The sequence below is a fragment of the Rousettus aegyptiacus genome, unplaced genomic scaffold, assembly GCF_014176215.1.
Source record: "Rousettus aegyptiacus isolate mRouAeg1 unplaced genomic scaffold, mRouAeg1.p scaffold_m13_p_7, whole genome shotgun sequence".
In the NCBI taxonomy this organism is placed as follows: domain Eukaryota; kingdom Metazoa; phylum Chordata; class Mammalia; order Chiroptera; family Pteropodidae; genus Rousettus; species Rousettus aegyptiacus.
Window position 1 is genome coordinate 52,124,189 of NW_023416310.1, and position 15,444 is coordinate 52,139,632.

General features: G+C 36.5%; 1 protein-coding gene across 5 annotated transcripts in view; it reads left to right on the forward strand.

Annotated features, from left to right (window-relative positions):
• Positions 1–928: 928 nt before the first annotated feature.
• Positions 929–15,444, forward strand: part of CTNNA2 (catenin alpha 2) — a 967,153-nt gene continuing 952,637 nt past the window's right edge. For 3 of the 5 annotated variants that reach the window (XM_016123443.2, XM_016123447.2, XM_016123448.2), the window contains exon 1: positions 949–1,129. The gene's annotated coding sequence lies outside the window, so the exon portion shown is untranslated. Of the gene's footprint in view, positions 1,130–1,278; positions 1,576–15,444 lie in introns of those variants that run through there. The other 2 variants (XM_016123449.2, XM_016123444.2) reach the window with 2 other exon arrangements.

Sequence of the window (15,444 nt, forward strand, 5' to 3'; positions counted from 1 at the left end):
GTAACTTATGCCTCACATTGGATGTAGCTGTGCACCTCTTCCCTTCTAGCGTTTCTGTAACAGTTACATTCCATCACCATCAGCCCCGGTTGATGGTAGTGGGTAGAGCATATACCCCCTGCAGTCACTATGTAAGTTCCCCAACTAAAGTGTAATCTCGTCGAGGACAAACGTGGACATTAAACATTTTTTTTGATACTCAAAATGCCTTAGTAGAGTGCCTGATACAAATTAGGGGCTCAGTAATATTCTTGGAATCAATAAAAGAATCATGTCTACCACAGAGAGTACTCAACAAAGACTTGTTAAATGAGCAAATGTTTTGTTTTAACACTTCCATCGTCTTCTAGGTTCTTTAAAAGTCCAATCCTCTTTCTCTTGGGATTTTAGGTCCCAACAAACCTTCCTCTCGCGTCAGTCACTCATTACCTTCGCTGCACTGGGAGCCTGCCCTCCTCTTGCCACGTGTCTGTTACCTCTCCGGCTCACCCCTTCTTCCTACTCTGTTACCCTGGTCCCTTTCTCTCCACCAGGACCTCTCCCGCACTGAGGGTCCGAGCCCTGGTGGCTCCGGGCGGCTCAGGTCCGAATCCCCGCCCGCAGGGTAACGCGTTGTCATGGACACGGCACCTGCGCCCTCCGGCGGTGCCCCTTCTCCATCGTCCCCTCCCCCCACCTGCGGCGGGGAAACGGCCTCGCCTCCCCAGCTCCGCCCCCGCCCCGCCCGCTCGGCGCTCCCTAGGCCGTGCGCGCCCGCGCCATCCCACCGGGTGCCTCCCTCTGCCCCGCGGAGCCGCGGGGGCCGCGGGGGCGCGCGAGCGAGCGAGCGGCCGCGCCTGCGCACTGACCGCCTCCCCTAGCGGCGATCCGGGCCGCTGCCGCTCGCGCTAGGGCTGGACGCGGGGCGGGCGGGGGGAGGGGGGAGCGGCTTCGCTTCCAGCCCCGAGTGAGGCGGAGACCCGGGCTGGCGGGCGGAGCAGGAGGCACCGCACCTCGGCCAGAGGCGGCTGCAGCAGCTGCTGCCCTCGTCCCAGCCGCCGCCTCTCCAGCCTTTCTGTGATTACCCCTCCAGCTGCTAGGAACCGGCGAGACAGAGGAGGAGGCGAGAAACTCCCACCGACCCAAAGAGGTGAGTCCCGGGCAGAGCATCCTCCATCCTTGCCTGGCTCCCTCCCTCCTCATCTCCCTCCCATCCTCTTCATCCTCCCCTCCCTTCCTGCTCCCCAACCCTCCCGCCCTCATCCTTCCCAACATCCCTCTCTCTTCTCCCCTCCTTTCTCCCTTCCAGCCTTTCTTTCATCCTTTTCTTCCTCTCTCGCAGCCCCACTTCCTTCCCACCCTTTCTTTCTTCCCTATTTTCCTTTTAGCTACTCGTCCTAGAGCACAGCTCTGCATCCCTTTTCTCTTGTCTAACCTCTTTTTAAAATTTTTATTTTATTTTTATTTTTCTCCCCTTTCTTCACCCCTTCCCCGGTGGGGGATCCCTTGCCTGCGAAACTGTCCGGATTCTGGGGCTTCCAGAAAATTGGGCACGTATACTGAGGGACACACTCTTGCACAGCGGATACCCTCCAGGTCCTTGAATTATTTGGATTAAGGGTCAAGTTGGACTGAGTAGAACTGGAAGGAGAAGAGGGTCGAGGAAGAATCTATGGATGTGTGCTGTATTACGGTGGGGGTGGGGAGGGCTGTCACTTAGACGTGTTGCCAACAACTCCCCACACCCCTCTTTGGCAGTTTCTTTTTTCCTCCTGGGAATTACATAGTCCCAGTGTGTGTCTCACTAATTTAAAATCCAGCTTTTCTTGCTTTGATTGTCTCTGTGAGAAGCCACAAGGAAAGAAGAGAGGAAGAGAATAAGAGAAGAAGAGGGGAGGGGAGAGGAGGGTGGTGGCATGGATGCTCCTGTCCTTTTCCCCTAGGCCCCTTTGGACTGATATTTTCAAACCACCCGCCTAATATTTGGCTTGGAATTGAACCCATGTGTCCTTAGTCCTGTCACTATCTACTTCAAAAGCAGAAACTCTCTAAACTTTGATGCGTGTGCACCACAGTATTATTTATGGAATGTTTTCATCAGCACACAAAACACTAAGGTAGACTGACTTGGGAAAATAGGGAGCAGAAGGGTGGAAGAGATGTGCTTTTGTTCATCATGGGTTAACTGCTAAAGGAGGACAATGGATAGACAGTTTTTGGAGTAATGAGTTTGTACTCCACAGGATTATAAATTTACCATTTTTAAAGTGTTAGCTGCGTTAAAGCCTTTAGCAGACACCCTTACCCCCTCTCATCCGACTGACAGGAATTGTGAAGATGTTTGAAGGGAAGCATACTGTGTGAGTTTCTTTGTGGTTTACACCAATGGAAAAGTTGAATTAGCTCTGGAACCATTATCAACAATTTAAAATTTCAGTTGCTTTTGCACCACTCATTTCCACCAAATGATATATTTCACTTTGCTTTCTTTAGCTTACACTGTAACCCTTTCTGTTATCTGTATTGATAGTAATTTGGCAGTTTTTCTTTTTGCAAGCATTGCTGCTGAAAAGTTTATTTATATATGGTGAGACAGCCATGCCTTAGAAAGGTCCCACAGATGGTATAAATATAAATCAGAAACGGATTCTTTAGAAGCCTGTATTTTGCCCTGTTTTAAACAACAATGCCCCTGTATCTTAATATCTGTATAAAGCTATGTTTTATGTTTAATGAGTATGTGGGGAGGAACTGAAATTAATGGCAGAGTCAATGAAGCTGCCAACAAGAAACTATGCTATGGAGCAAATTATTGTTGTTGTTTTTTTTTTTCTTTTCATTTAAATTATTATATGCTAGTGGTGCAAAGTACACTTTTGCATTATGAGAATGTGAAGTAGAAGTTGAGATGAAGAGAATTACCTTTGCAAGTGACTGAGTTCTGATTTGATGAAGAGCTGATACAGTTAATCATTTGAATCAGTTTTGGGGAAGTGTGTGATACTGAGAATGATGGACCATCCCTAATTCCCCTTGGTCGGAATGCAATTCCATTAATGGCTTGGCTGACTCTTAAGCCATATGGGAGAAGTTTAGTTGAATTATGAGTGTTACCAACATCATGATGCAGAATTGCAGTCAACCTTGTCTGTATGTGAAATGGTTACATTACCTAATAATGAACACAATTGTAGATAGGGGTATGTGTTGTTGTTGATGTTTTCCTGGAATGCCATGAAGCTAGCTAAACTAAAACTTCATTAGTAATCATATATGAATATAATCAGTTAATTCTATCCTGATTTACTTTCAGATGACTTTTCCCTCCCAACAGATCTCCTGCTTTCTTGGTGGGGCTTCCTAGACATGAGTATGGGGAAGAGGCAGCCCCCGTCAGCCCTGCTCTTTCTCTATTGCAGTTTTGCTACACAGAGTGATGTGGGTGTATGCTTCAGTTTTTAATACTGTGCTTACTAGGGAAAGAAAAGTACCTTGTACTTGTTTCCTTTGTAAATGTTTATCCACTTAGTGAGGACAAAATATACAAGGTTATTAAGGAATAGAAAACAAAATAACAGTTGTTTACAGCAAGATTTTGAGAAACTTGAGTAAAATTAATAAAATATGAAATAGTAGAGGAGTTAGTGTCTTATAAAAGCAGCCTGCCCCTCTGACTGTAATCCAGTTTCCATATAAAGACCAACTTCTGAAGAATTTCTTTTCTGCCTTTACTTGACTGGACCTTTAAAGATGTAAGGAACAGATAAAGCCCCAACAGAACATTTTATGTACCTTGTAGAAAATATTCTGGAAAATTCTCTGTGCTTCCCTTCCTCAGAGTTCTTAAAACCTGCCCAACCCTATGCTAAGTGGTATGAGGTTATCAAAAGAAGAAAAAGACACTCTGTTTGACCTTAGTTTACAGTCTAGTTGAGGAGGACATTCATTTGCATGAGGTAGTATTTCACAGTGGCATTTGAGGAGATCTTTGGAGAAAGCCTTAGATTTGAGTGCTCGTTCTACTTAAGTGGTAGAGTGTTGTGCCCTCATGTTCTGTTTTAAGTGTTCTTCCTCATGTGCAAAATGGGGAGAGTCTGATTCATGGGATTGCTTTAAGAGTTAAATGTGTTAAATATACTACTTGGTACAAACGAAGCATTTACTAAGTAAACATAATTGTAATTAGGAGAAACAGTTATAAACAATCAAAGACAATATATGATTATGTACTGGAAAGAAATGAAGAGCAAGTAAGTGTTAGAGGAATTCCAAAGAGGACAGATGTTTCCGTAGCCAGGGAAAGATTATATTCAGGAGTGTACTGGAGCTTGGACAGAGACTTCTGGGAAGAATTTCATGCAGGATGGGTACCACAGCTGGAAAAGCAGAGAGAAGCCTGCTGTGTTTGGGAGGACTGTTCACTGGGATGTTTGGCATGCTGGTGAGTGTATTAAAAGGTACTGGGCATACAGTCAGAGTAATTACACTATCAGTTAGGATAAGACTGGTTGTGTGGGGTCCATTTTATCTTAGAATGTTCAGCTACCCAGGAGAGCTTGTTTTAATTCTTTGTCTCACCCAAAGCCCCAACCCAAAACACAGAATCCAAGGTCTGTGTCACAAGGAGGACCCAGTGTATTGTTTTAATCCTTTTCTCTAAACTTGAAGGCTTAAAGAAAACTTTACTTTTCTAAACAACAAAGATTTAATATTATGATAATATGATTATTACAACTCTCTTTTATTTTGCCTTAACCCATGAATATTTCAGGACTGAATCATGGAGCATAATAACAAGGATTATTTTACTTTGACATATATGAAGTCAGTAATTGTTAGGGTAATTGTATTTCTAGTAACTTTATTTTTACTTTGTTGTTGACTTTTCCTAATTATCACAGGCCCCTTTTTTTGTGTATTCAGATCATTAATGATTCTAAATAGTTTATACTCTTTACTTGTTTTACTGGGAGATTAAGGTGGGATGATAAAAGAGGATCTATCTGGGAATGTGCAGTAAGGAAGTTAAATGTCTTCTAGTGTGGGGTGGCAGTTGCTTGCTGGCTACATCTGTTGGTACACCTTTATTTTCGATTGGGTTCATTATTCTGAAACATGTATATCCATGAAATATTTATCTAACAGTATAAGTGATATGATTGAGTTATTTTATCAAAAATGATTTCCAGAAGATTTTACCTGCAGGTAACAAATGTCAGTATTTATAGTGCTCATATTTAATCCATTTTAAATAGATGGACACAATTTTATGATTTTCTACAAAATGATAAAATGCTAATATTATTAATAAGTAATATGTTTTGTAGTTCTGTGAATATACACAATTGATCTCATGCTTATTATCTTAAAGACGATAGTTATAACATGAACGTATATCCAAAAACTAGCAGTTTAACAGACCATGGACTGTAGCATTTTTATTTTTTATTTTGGGATTTTTCTCAATATTCCGATGTTTTAAAGATTCAGCAGATCTAAATAAAACATTTTCAACTGTATTACTCCTCATCGGTTCCATATTAAGGCACCAGTGATTTTTGATGAACTACTCTTACACATTTTTATTTTCCTCATAAGTGAATTTTTACCTTGGAGATGCATTAGAACTCAAACACAAATATGCATTCTGTAAGTCTTTGACATTATTATTTGTAATACCTTATAGAAGACACAAAGTGATAGTCTGACATTATAAAGCTTAATTTAATAGCATTTTTATTCCTTTTTGTTTAAAGGCTATATTTGTGTATATAACTTGTAGACAGTGATTTTTCAGATGTGAAGATAATGTTCATTAACAGGAATGAAATAAGCCATTGTGTGCTCAAGGTGGAGGTAGAGAAAAGGTAAAATAAAGTGAATCAATTTTGTTTCATCTATAGGGCTGAAAATGTATAACTGCGTATTTAATTAGGGGTTTTCTCTATTTTTTTCTCTCATGCTGATACAATCCATGTTGTACTTGTTAAAAGCATCCATGTATAGACATATATATGAATATACATGTACATTTTTTTCACTTAACAGCCTTTGAAACTAGATAGATCTTTGATGAAAAAACATATATAAAATCAGATGTTGGTTTCTCAGAATCTTGCTATTTTGTTTCCTTGAGTTTTTGGGAGGAGCCAGGTAATACAGCACTCGTGGGAGCTGCCTAATGGGGACAGAACTCCAAATAAGCTAATATCTTAACTTGCTCTAATGTTCCTACATTAAATGAATGGACATGCCGCCGAAGTTGGAGTAAAATAAATAATTAATTTTTAAAATGACATCCCAAGGACTATAAAACAGTATTAGAAAATTAATAGGACACTTGACATGTTCATGGTGTGTAAATTGGGCTTATGATGGTCTTCACATATCTGTAGTAAATTCAAAAAAATTTTTTTTATGGCACTTCGATGTTTCCCAACTAAAGCCAAAAAGTCTTGATGGAGACATTTCAGTTCTCCCACAGCCTACCGAGAAACAATGACTCCATAAATGACTGAGGGGTCTGATGTTCCCATCTGATTAGCCAAGGGTTGGTGAGAATTCAGTATGTCAAGTGTGTCTTAAATTCATAGAGCCTAAAGCAGTTGTTAAATACCAGTACTCCATCTTCCAGTAAGTAGATAGAAATGTCCTTAACCGTCTCAGAATGAGCTAATTGTCCTCAGCTAGTTCTTGGAAAGGGCATCCCACAATTCTTGAGACTTTAGTACTTTCTTCCTTGTTTTTTTAGGCATTGATACCTTCTGGACTTATTTAACAAAAAATGCTTCCCTCTCCCTCTCAAATATGCAGAAATGGTATAAAGAAGAATATACAGAACTCACTGGAAAAAAAAGTCTGCATTTAAATTTATTCTTCTATTCAATTATGCATTCTATATAGTTTTTTTTTTTTTACATCACATTACCTAGCATGAATTGATTGATCAGGTATTTTTTAAATACCTGCTCTGTGCAGAGCATTGGGCTAGAGATTATAATTTTATAAAAACACTGAATCAGGAATTAACCAACTAATTAGTTATATGACTAAAAAAGCCTCAAAATCTCCAAACCTTATTTATTAAATGTCTTCTACCTATTAGATTCTGTAATTCCATATCTGATTGTCCTTAAAAATTTCAAAGCATAATGATTTATTTCTCACCATGTCTCATTTGATTTTTCTTTTGAAACATTAAACTGTTTGCTACATGAGAAACACCATCATCTTTAGTGCTATATGATTTCCCTTTCTCAAGAAAGCTGTAGATTTAGCTTCACAGAGTCTCTGGACCAAGGAAGAACTAAGGAACCTTTCTTACCTCCCCATCATTTATTTCTTCTCCTTTTTAGAATCCTAGAATCCTTTCTGGACTGGAGATACAAGGCAGTTGCTACCTTCTTTTAGGGACTAGGGCAATGTACAGTTGGCTTGTTTGAATAATACCACTGTCTCTGACAAACAATATGGCACTTATGCATCAAGATTAAGATAATATTTATTTAAGAAGTTATATATACTCCAAGGTTAATGGTTTTGCCTCCGATACAGCAAAGTCTTGCTTGTCTTCTAAATCTTATCCCTTAAGACTGTGTGGTCGCCTGTCTTCTACAATTCTAGCTCCAAATTCCCATTGAAATCTTTTATAATCAAATTTATTTAGGTATGTTTTATATATAATAAAGTATATCCATTTTAAGTTTGTATATGGACAAATATATCTGTGTAACCATCACTGCAGTCAAGATATGGGATATTTCCATTGCTGTAAAATCTCACCTTTTGCTTGAATTGCTTTTTGTCTCTAGAGTTTTTGTTGTTGTTGTTGTAAAAATGGATATAAATCAAATCATAGAGCATGGACTCATCTCCTTTCATTGAGCATAATGTTTTTGAGAACAGTCTGTGATTTTGAGTATATAAACTTTTAGAAGAAAATATAGGAAAAAAAATATTTGTAATTTGAGGTTAGGCAGGGATGTCTTAGATAGGACCCTAGAAGCACTAATCATAAAATTAAAGGAAAAAGATAAAATTAAACTATCAAAATTAAAAAAAAATAAACTTCCATTCAAAAGATACGTGATTTGCTAGATTTATATCTGTTTCTATTTATATATACCTGACAAAAGACAAATTATTCTAATTGTTTTTAGAACTCTTGCATAGCAATAAGAACACAATCTAAATAAAAATGAATAAAATATATGAAGAGATAGACACAAAAGAAGATAATACTGATGACCAATGAGCACATGAAACAGCGTTTAACTCCGTTATTCACCCAAATAACGAAATTTAAAAACTGTAGTATGATAACACTGTACAAACACTAGAATGGGTATATTTAAGAGGACCAACAATATCCAGGTTTGTAGAGGGCATGAAGCAATTGAAGCCCTCATATTTTGCTGGTGGGAATGTAACACTTTAGGAAACAATTTGTCAGTTTCTCTTAATGCTAAAAAGACTCTTACCATACGATGCTGCAATTCCACTCCCAGGTGAAATTAAGACATATGCACAAAGACTTATCCATGAAAATTAACAGCAGCTTTGCTCATAATAGCTTCGAACTAAAAATAATCTAAATATCCATTAAATTCCCATTTTAAAGTTTTCCCTTTGAAATATAAAACAGAGATGCCTGTATATATGTATATATATATATATATATATATATATATATATATATATATATATATATTTTAGAGATATGTTATTTACTATGTGTAACCTGGCAGCAGAGGAAAGGGAATACATTGAAAAAGATTTGTAAAAGTAACAAGAAGAAATAAGAGGTGAGGCGGCTCCAGGCTCAGCCCTAGTCTCAGCTTCCCCTCGCTGCCCTTCTCTCAACTCTGTCCCCTCTGTGTCCAGACCTCATCTTCAGCCAGTGCTGTGATGGCTGCCACAGTTCTAAGCACAATGCCATGCAGCAGTAGTGTCTCTTCCAGAAAAATGGAGAAACTTTTGCCAGAAGTCTTCCCTTACCTCTAATGGCCAGCATGGGATCACGTGGCCATGTTCAATCCAGTCAGAAGCAAAGGGGAAGGAAATACCATGTATGATAGGCTTAGACTAAGCAGGATCCACCTGCTGGGCCCAGGCATGCTTTGGGGTCAGTTTCTCCTGAAGTGCATGGCTGTGGAGAAAGTGAAGGGATTAGATGAGCCGAATGGCAGTTCTGTTAAGAAAAAAAAAGAGGGAAAGGGATGTAGGGCAAGCAAACAGCAATGGTTGTTACAGTTTGAGTTAGAGGCCTGCCATGATGTTCTCAGTCTCGGGGGAAGGAGGTTGAAGCAGAAAGCTAGGATTGCAGTCATAGCTAGTTATTGTGGGAATGTGTACAAAAATAGGTGACAGAGGGTACCCTAGGAAAAGAACAAGGAAGACATTTAGATTCCAGCCCACAGCATGAACTGGAAAGGGATGGAATCTACGTCCAAGGGAATAATTCAAAGTGAGCAAGCATATAAATAGTGACAAGCAGAGCCAGGCACGTTGGGGCCCATGGAGTTGAGACAGGAGGCAAAAGTCGGTGCTGGCAGCAGTCTGGAATCTAGGCAGGCAAACTCGATTGCAGTTTGCCCATCTGTGAAATCAGGACCTCAGGCAAGAAGATATTCATGTTTTGCTTGTTAAGGCAGAAGCTAAAACAGTAATTATTCTCTTTTTTATTTTTTTTTTAGGTGTTCTCAACTACTTTAGATTCTGTGTAAAGAATAGGAGCCATACCTTTGTTTTTTATTTTATTTTATTTTTTTTTCTTCTAATATTCCCCTGTTATACAACCCTGGGCCCTCATTAGTTCCTTAATAAATGCTAGCTGCTTGAACTAAGTCTGAACTCATTCTATCTTTGAACAAATTCTACAAATTTCTGGTTAAACAAATGTAGCAGTTGTTCACCAAATACCTTCTTACAAATTACTAAAACCACTGTGTCGGAGGGACATAGCCCTAGATCTGTATATAAGTAAGATATAGCATTTGTCTTCATGAATTGATAATATAGAGGGGTGAAAAGTACCTAAACAGTTTAACACCAGAAAGAACATGAGACAGTGTGTAGTACAGCGTAGTACTGTTTCCACAGTGGCAAGGCTCAAAAATCCTGGTGGACACAGTAATGGGTGGGAGAGAGATGGAGGAGGGGATGACCTTGTATTAGTACTTTTTAATTCAGCCCTGCCTGTCTGGGAACTGGGACGGGGCTGAGCCAGCAGGAGGATGGGATTAATGAGCACAGCACTGGGAGAAGTGAAGCCACATCCAGGAGAACTCAAAGCTGGGACTCTAACTGCTCAGTAGGCAACTGAACAGTGGGGCTGGGATAAGTGGGGGAGAAGATATTTCGACATTATCTGTATAAAGGTATCTCAAGAATGCAATAACAGAAGATACATTGTTTCAAAATGAACATGTTTTGTTTTCTACACTTGCATCAAAACATGCCCACTGTAGAACAATCTAGAAAATAACAAGAGAAAGAAATTTGAAAATAAAAATTACTGCAGTCCAATTCTCCAGTGAACATTTGGTAAATTTCTAGGTTTCCTGCGCCCAACCCCCATGAGTATATCTGAGTTTATTGTGTAGAAATCTTTAAAACAAAACTGAGATCATAGATATATATATATACACACAGATATATATATATACATGTGTACATATATATGTGTGTATATATATATATAACTTTGTGTTTTATTTTTTTAACTAAGCATATCTGAGCATTTCCTAGGATAATAGTCTTCCTACACATTACTTTCTATGTAACATCACATTGATTAGAATTTAAGTTTTAAACGGTAGCATGGTATTCTATTACCTCATTTTCACTTCACATATAGCTTAGTTGGTAACATGAATATATATACCATTATTTTTAATTGCTGCCTGTCATTTTATAGTATAATTATACTATGGTTATTTAATACTTGTGTTTTCATAAACATTTATGTTCATTCCTACTATTTTGCTATTTTAAACGTTTAATGCTGGGATGAACACTCATACAGGTTTTTTGTCCACATGTACTAGTATATTTTGTAAAGGGTAGGCTGATAATTTTAATTTTGGATTTATGAGGTATGTACACTTTAGATTTTAATAGTTGATGCTAATTGTTCTTTCAAATGGAAGTACTAATTTACATTTCACCAGCAGTTATAGAAGTACATATTTCCTTATCCTTTCACGAATACATGATAATTTTTAACTTGAAAAGTTTACTAGTGAATAGGTAAGAATGGTATCTCTTTGTTATATGAATTTTTTCTCTGATTTCTACAGAGATCGATTGTCTTTCTTTTTTGCTTGTGGCCTAATGTTTTGCTTCTGCTGTAATGAGTGTGTTCATATCTTTACCCATGTTTTTCTAGTAGATTATTTATCTTATTTAAATTTATAGTACTTATTTATATTCTCTAGGTATAAAGAATTTTTTTGGTCCTTAACTAATGACGTACTATCAAAATTACTATAGCTTACAATATGTTGTGATATCCAGCAAGTGATGGTTTTTCTTTCTCAAAGTTTCTCGTCTATTTTTGTACCTTTTCTTCAGAAGGATAGGACAACTATATTATCAAATTTCATAAATAAAACCCTTAGTATTTTAACTGGCATATTTAATTAAAATAATTTGAGGGGGAAGTAACAACTTTCTAATTCATAGTCAATCCATTGGTATGTTTCTTCTATGAAGAAAAAAATTATAATACTGAATGGTACAAAAAAGAAGACCTTAATAAGTGAAGAGACATTTATTAGGAAGAGACAGTTCATGGTTCAAATATATATATGTATATGTATGAAAATGATAAAATGTAATACTCATTTTTTTCTTTTAGTTTTCTTCACATTTTAAATTAATTTTTTTTGGCTATCATAGATTGAGTATGAATAATTCCTTTTATATGGAATATATTATACTGTGGTCTAAACATACCTTTTCGTTTTTAATACTATTCTCAATATTTGACTCTTAGTATCCCAAATACTTTTCATATTTACCAACATTTGTGATCCTTTCGCTTTGGAATAAGCACAATGTATAGTTGGATAATATATACCATTTCGAAATATCCACTTAGGACTTTCCTAGGCCTTCATGATTACTTCACAGTGATTCTTTTGTATGTGGCTCTTCAAAGGCATGGGCCATAGCTTTTGTAGATCTCGGACTGAATTGAGTGAACAGTGTTCTGATGATGGTGATAACTTGCTTATGATAAAACTTATGCTATTAAACTTTTTAAAGTTTGTGTAAATGACTTTACTCTTTGGCCATCTGATACTTTAAATATTTTTTTGGTCATCATTTTCATATCGAAGCTATTTTGCTGCATATCATCTTCATCCTACATTTAGCATTGCTTTAGGTATGTATAAGTACTAAGACAGCAGCCAGTTCCGCACCACTAAGATGCTTTGGAAGTATCGTATTCTTGCCCAGAATTTAATTTTTTGGCACCATATCCTTTTCAAACTTCAGGGGGAGGTTAACTTTGTTATTATTTTCATAATCTTTTATCATGAAAAATGGTTATTTTGAATGGAAACCTTTCACGGATTTTGCGAATTGACAAAATGGACGAATCTTCTTGAAGTGTAATTGTTTGTCTAGTCTAGGTTTTAAACATACATATCAGTATTGACTTATCATTAATGAATCCATTACCTCAAAATCCTGAATTCACAGGATTTTGTAAATGATGTAAATATACTATTTAAAACAAGGACTTTTCTTTGCACAATATTGGATGTGAAATTAGTAGCAAGTAGCAAGTCATGATTCATAGACTTGTAAGATATTTTTATTAATTCTAGTTTCTAAAAATGTGGTTAACTTTATATTAGTGCAGCCTTTCCCAAAGAAATATACAAATAAGTATGAGTTAAATAATACTAATATCATAAGTTTGAATAAAGATATAATGAGCAGCATATCACTATTTTCTGTTCTAGTTTACATGAATAATTTGTGATAGAGCTATTTATCTGATGAAATTTTTTTGATGCCTGGCTGCCTTTGGAAGGCATTTTATGTACTACTGCTGTTAGGAATTGCTGACCTCTTAAATCCAGGTGTGTTACATTTTGTGGTTGTTCATCTTAAAGTTGCAGAAGTGTTCTTAACTAAAACAAGTTAATGTATAAAAAGAAATTTTTTTGATTATTTAAAATACTTTATATAAACTAATAAATGTATGACATAAAAAGTTTTCTCAGGTAGAATGCTAACTTTGAACAGATTTTATTTTTATTCTTATAATTATAAAACAGCCTCTACTGTTACTATTTTGCTTGCTTTTCATTCATGAAAATGCATATATTTACTAATACAAAAATATTAAGACTTGTATATTGAAAATTCCAAAATGTCATTGAAAGAAATTGAAGAGAATCTAAATAAATGGAAAGATATCCATGGTCACAGATTCAGGAAGACAATATTTTTAAGATGGTAGTATTCCTCAAATTAATCTGTAAATTCAGTATTATCTCTATGAAAAACTCAGTTGCCTTTTTTTTTTTTGCCATGATTGACAGGTTGATCCTATAATTCATATGGAAAGCAAGACTAGCCCCAACCAGCTTTAAAAACTAAAACAAAATTGGAGGATTCACACTTCTCAATTTCACGTCCTACAGCAAAACTACTATAATCAAGACTGTGTGGTTCTGACGTAAGCATACACATGTAGATATGTGGAATAGAATTTAGCATCTATAAATCCATACATTTATAGCTAATTATTTTTCAACAAGGGGGACAGGACAATTTAATTGGGGAAAAAGTAGTTGTTTCAACAAGTGGTGCTGTGACAACTGAATGTTTACATGTAAAGAATAAATTTGGACCTATATCTCCACCCTTTCCGGAAAAAAAAAAAAATGAACCCTATTACTACCTCATATAAAAAATAACTGAAAATATACTATAGACCTAAATGTAGGAACTAACTATTAAACTCTTAGAAGAAAAGTTGGTGTAACTCTTATGATCTTGGATCAAGCCAATAGTTTCTTGTCACAGCAAGAGCAAAATAGCAAAAGAAAAGTAAAAGATAAGTTTGACTCCATCAAAATTGAACTTTTGATATCAAAAGACGCCACTAAGAAAGTGAAAGAGAGCCTGTAGAGTGATAGAAAATATTTACAATCCTATATCCGATAGGAGTCTAGAATCTGGAATATATAAATAATTATTACAACTTAATAATAAAAATACAAATACTTAAATAAAAAATGAGCAAAGAACTTGGATATTTCTCCTAAGAATATATATAGATGACAAATAAGCATATGAAAAGATGCTTAGCATCACTAACCATTAGGTAAATGCAGATCCAAAACAGACATAGATACCTGTTCATACTCACAAGCTGGCTCTCATAAAGAAAGGGGGGTGCTATTACATATGGGGGAGCTGGGGAGAAATTAGAATCCTCATAGATTGGTAGCAGGATTGTAAAATGGTACAGCCACTTTGGAAAACATTTTAGTACTTTGTCAAAAAGTTAAATACAGAGTTACCTTATGACCCAGCCATTCTACTCCTAGGTATATTTTCAAGAGAACTGAAAACATCTATTCACACAAACCCTGTACACTTATATACATTGCTCATTTTAGTCAAATAGTGGAACCATTAATTGAAGAATGGGTAAACAAAATTGATATATCCATATATTGAGATAATATTCAGCCATAAATAGGAATAAATACTGATACATGTGAGAACATGGAACACCTTGAAAACATTATGTTAAGTGAAAAAGTCCTGGCAAAACACATCACATATTGTATGATTTCATTTAAGTAAAATGCCCAGAACAGACAAACCTATACAGACAAAAAAATAAAGAGAGATTACCAGGGGTTAGAGGAAGGGAGGAGTGTTGAGTGAAGATTAACGGGTATGAATTTTTGGGGGGAGGGTGATGAAAGGTCCGGAACTAGGTATTGGTGTTGGTTGCACATATTAGTTGCATGTATACTAAAAAGATCACTGAATTTTATACTTCGAAATGGTGAATTATGGCAATAACTACATATCTAGCAACAATTACTTTAAATGTAAATGGATTAAATGCTCCAATCCATACTGTGGCTGAATGGAGTACAAAACAAGACTCTTACATATGTTGTTTATAACAGACTTGCTTCAGATCCAAAGACACACAGATTTAAAGTATAGGGATGGAAAAAGGTATTTAATGAAAATGGAAACAAACAAAAAACTGAGGTAGAAATACTTATACCAGACAAAATAGAACTTAAAGGCTATAACAAGATACAAAGAAGGGTATTTAATTCCACTAGGTAGTTATCCAAAGAGATTCAAAACACTAATTCAGAAAGACATATGTATCTGTATGTTCACTGTATGTATAATAACCAAGTCATGGAGGCAACCTGAGTGTCGATCAATGGATAAATGGATAAAGGA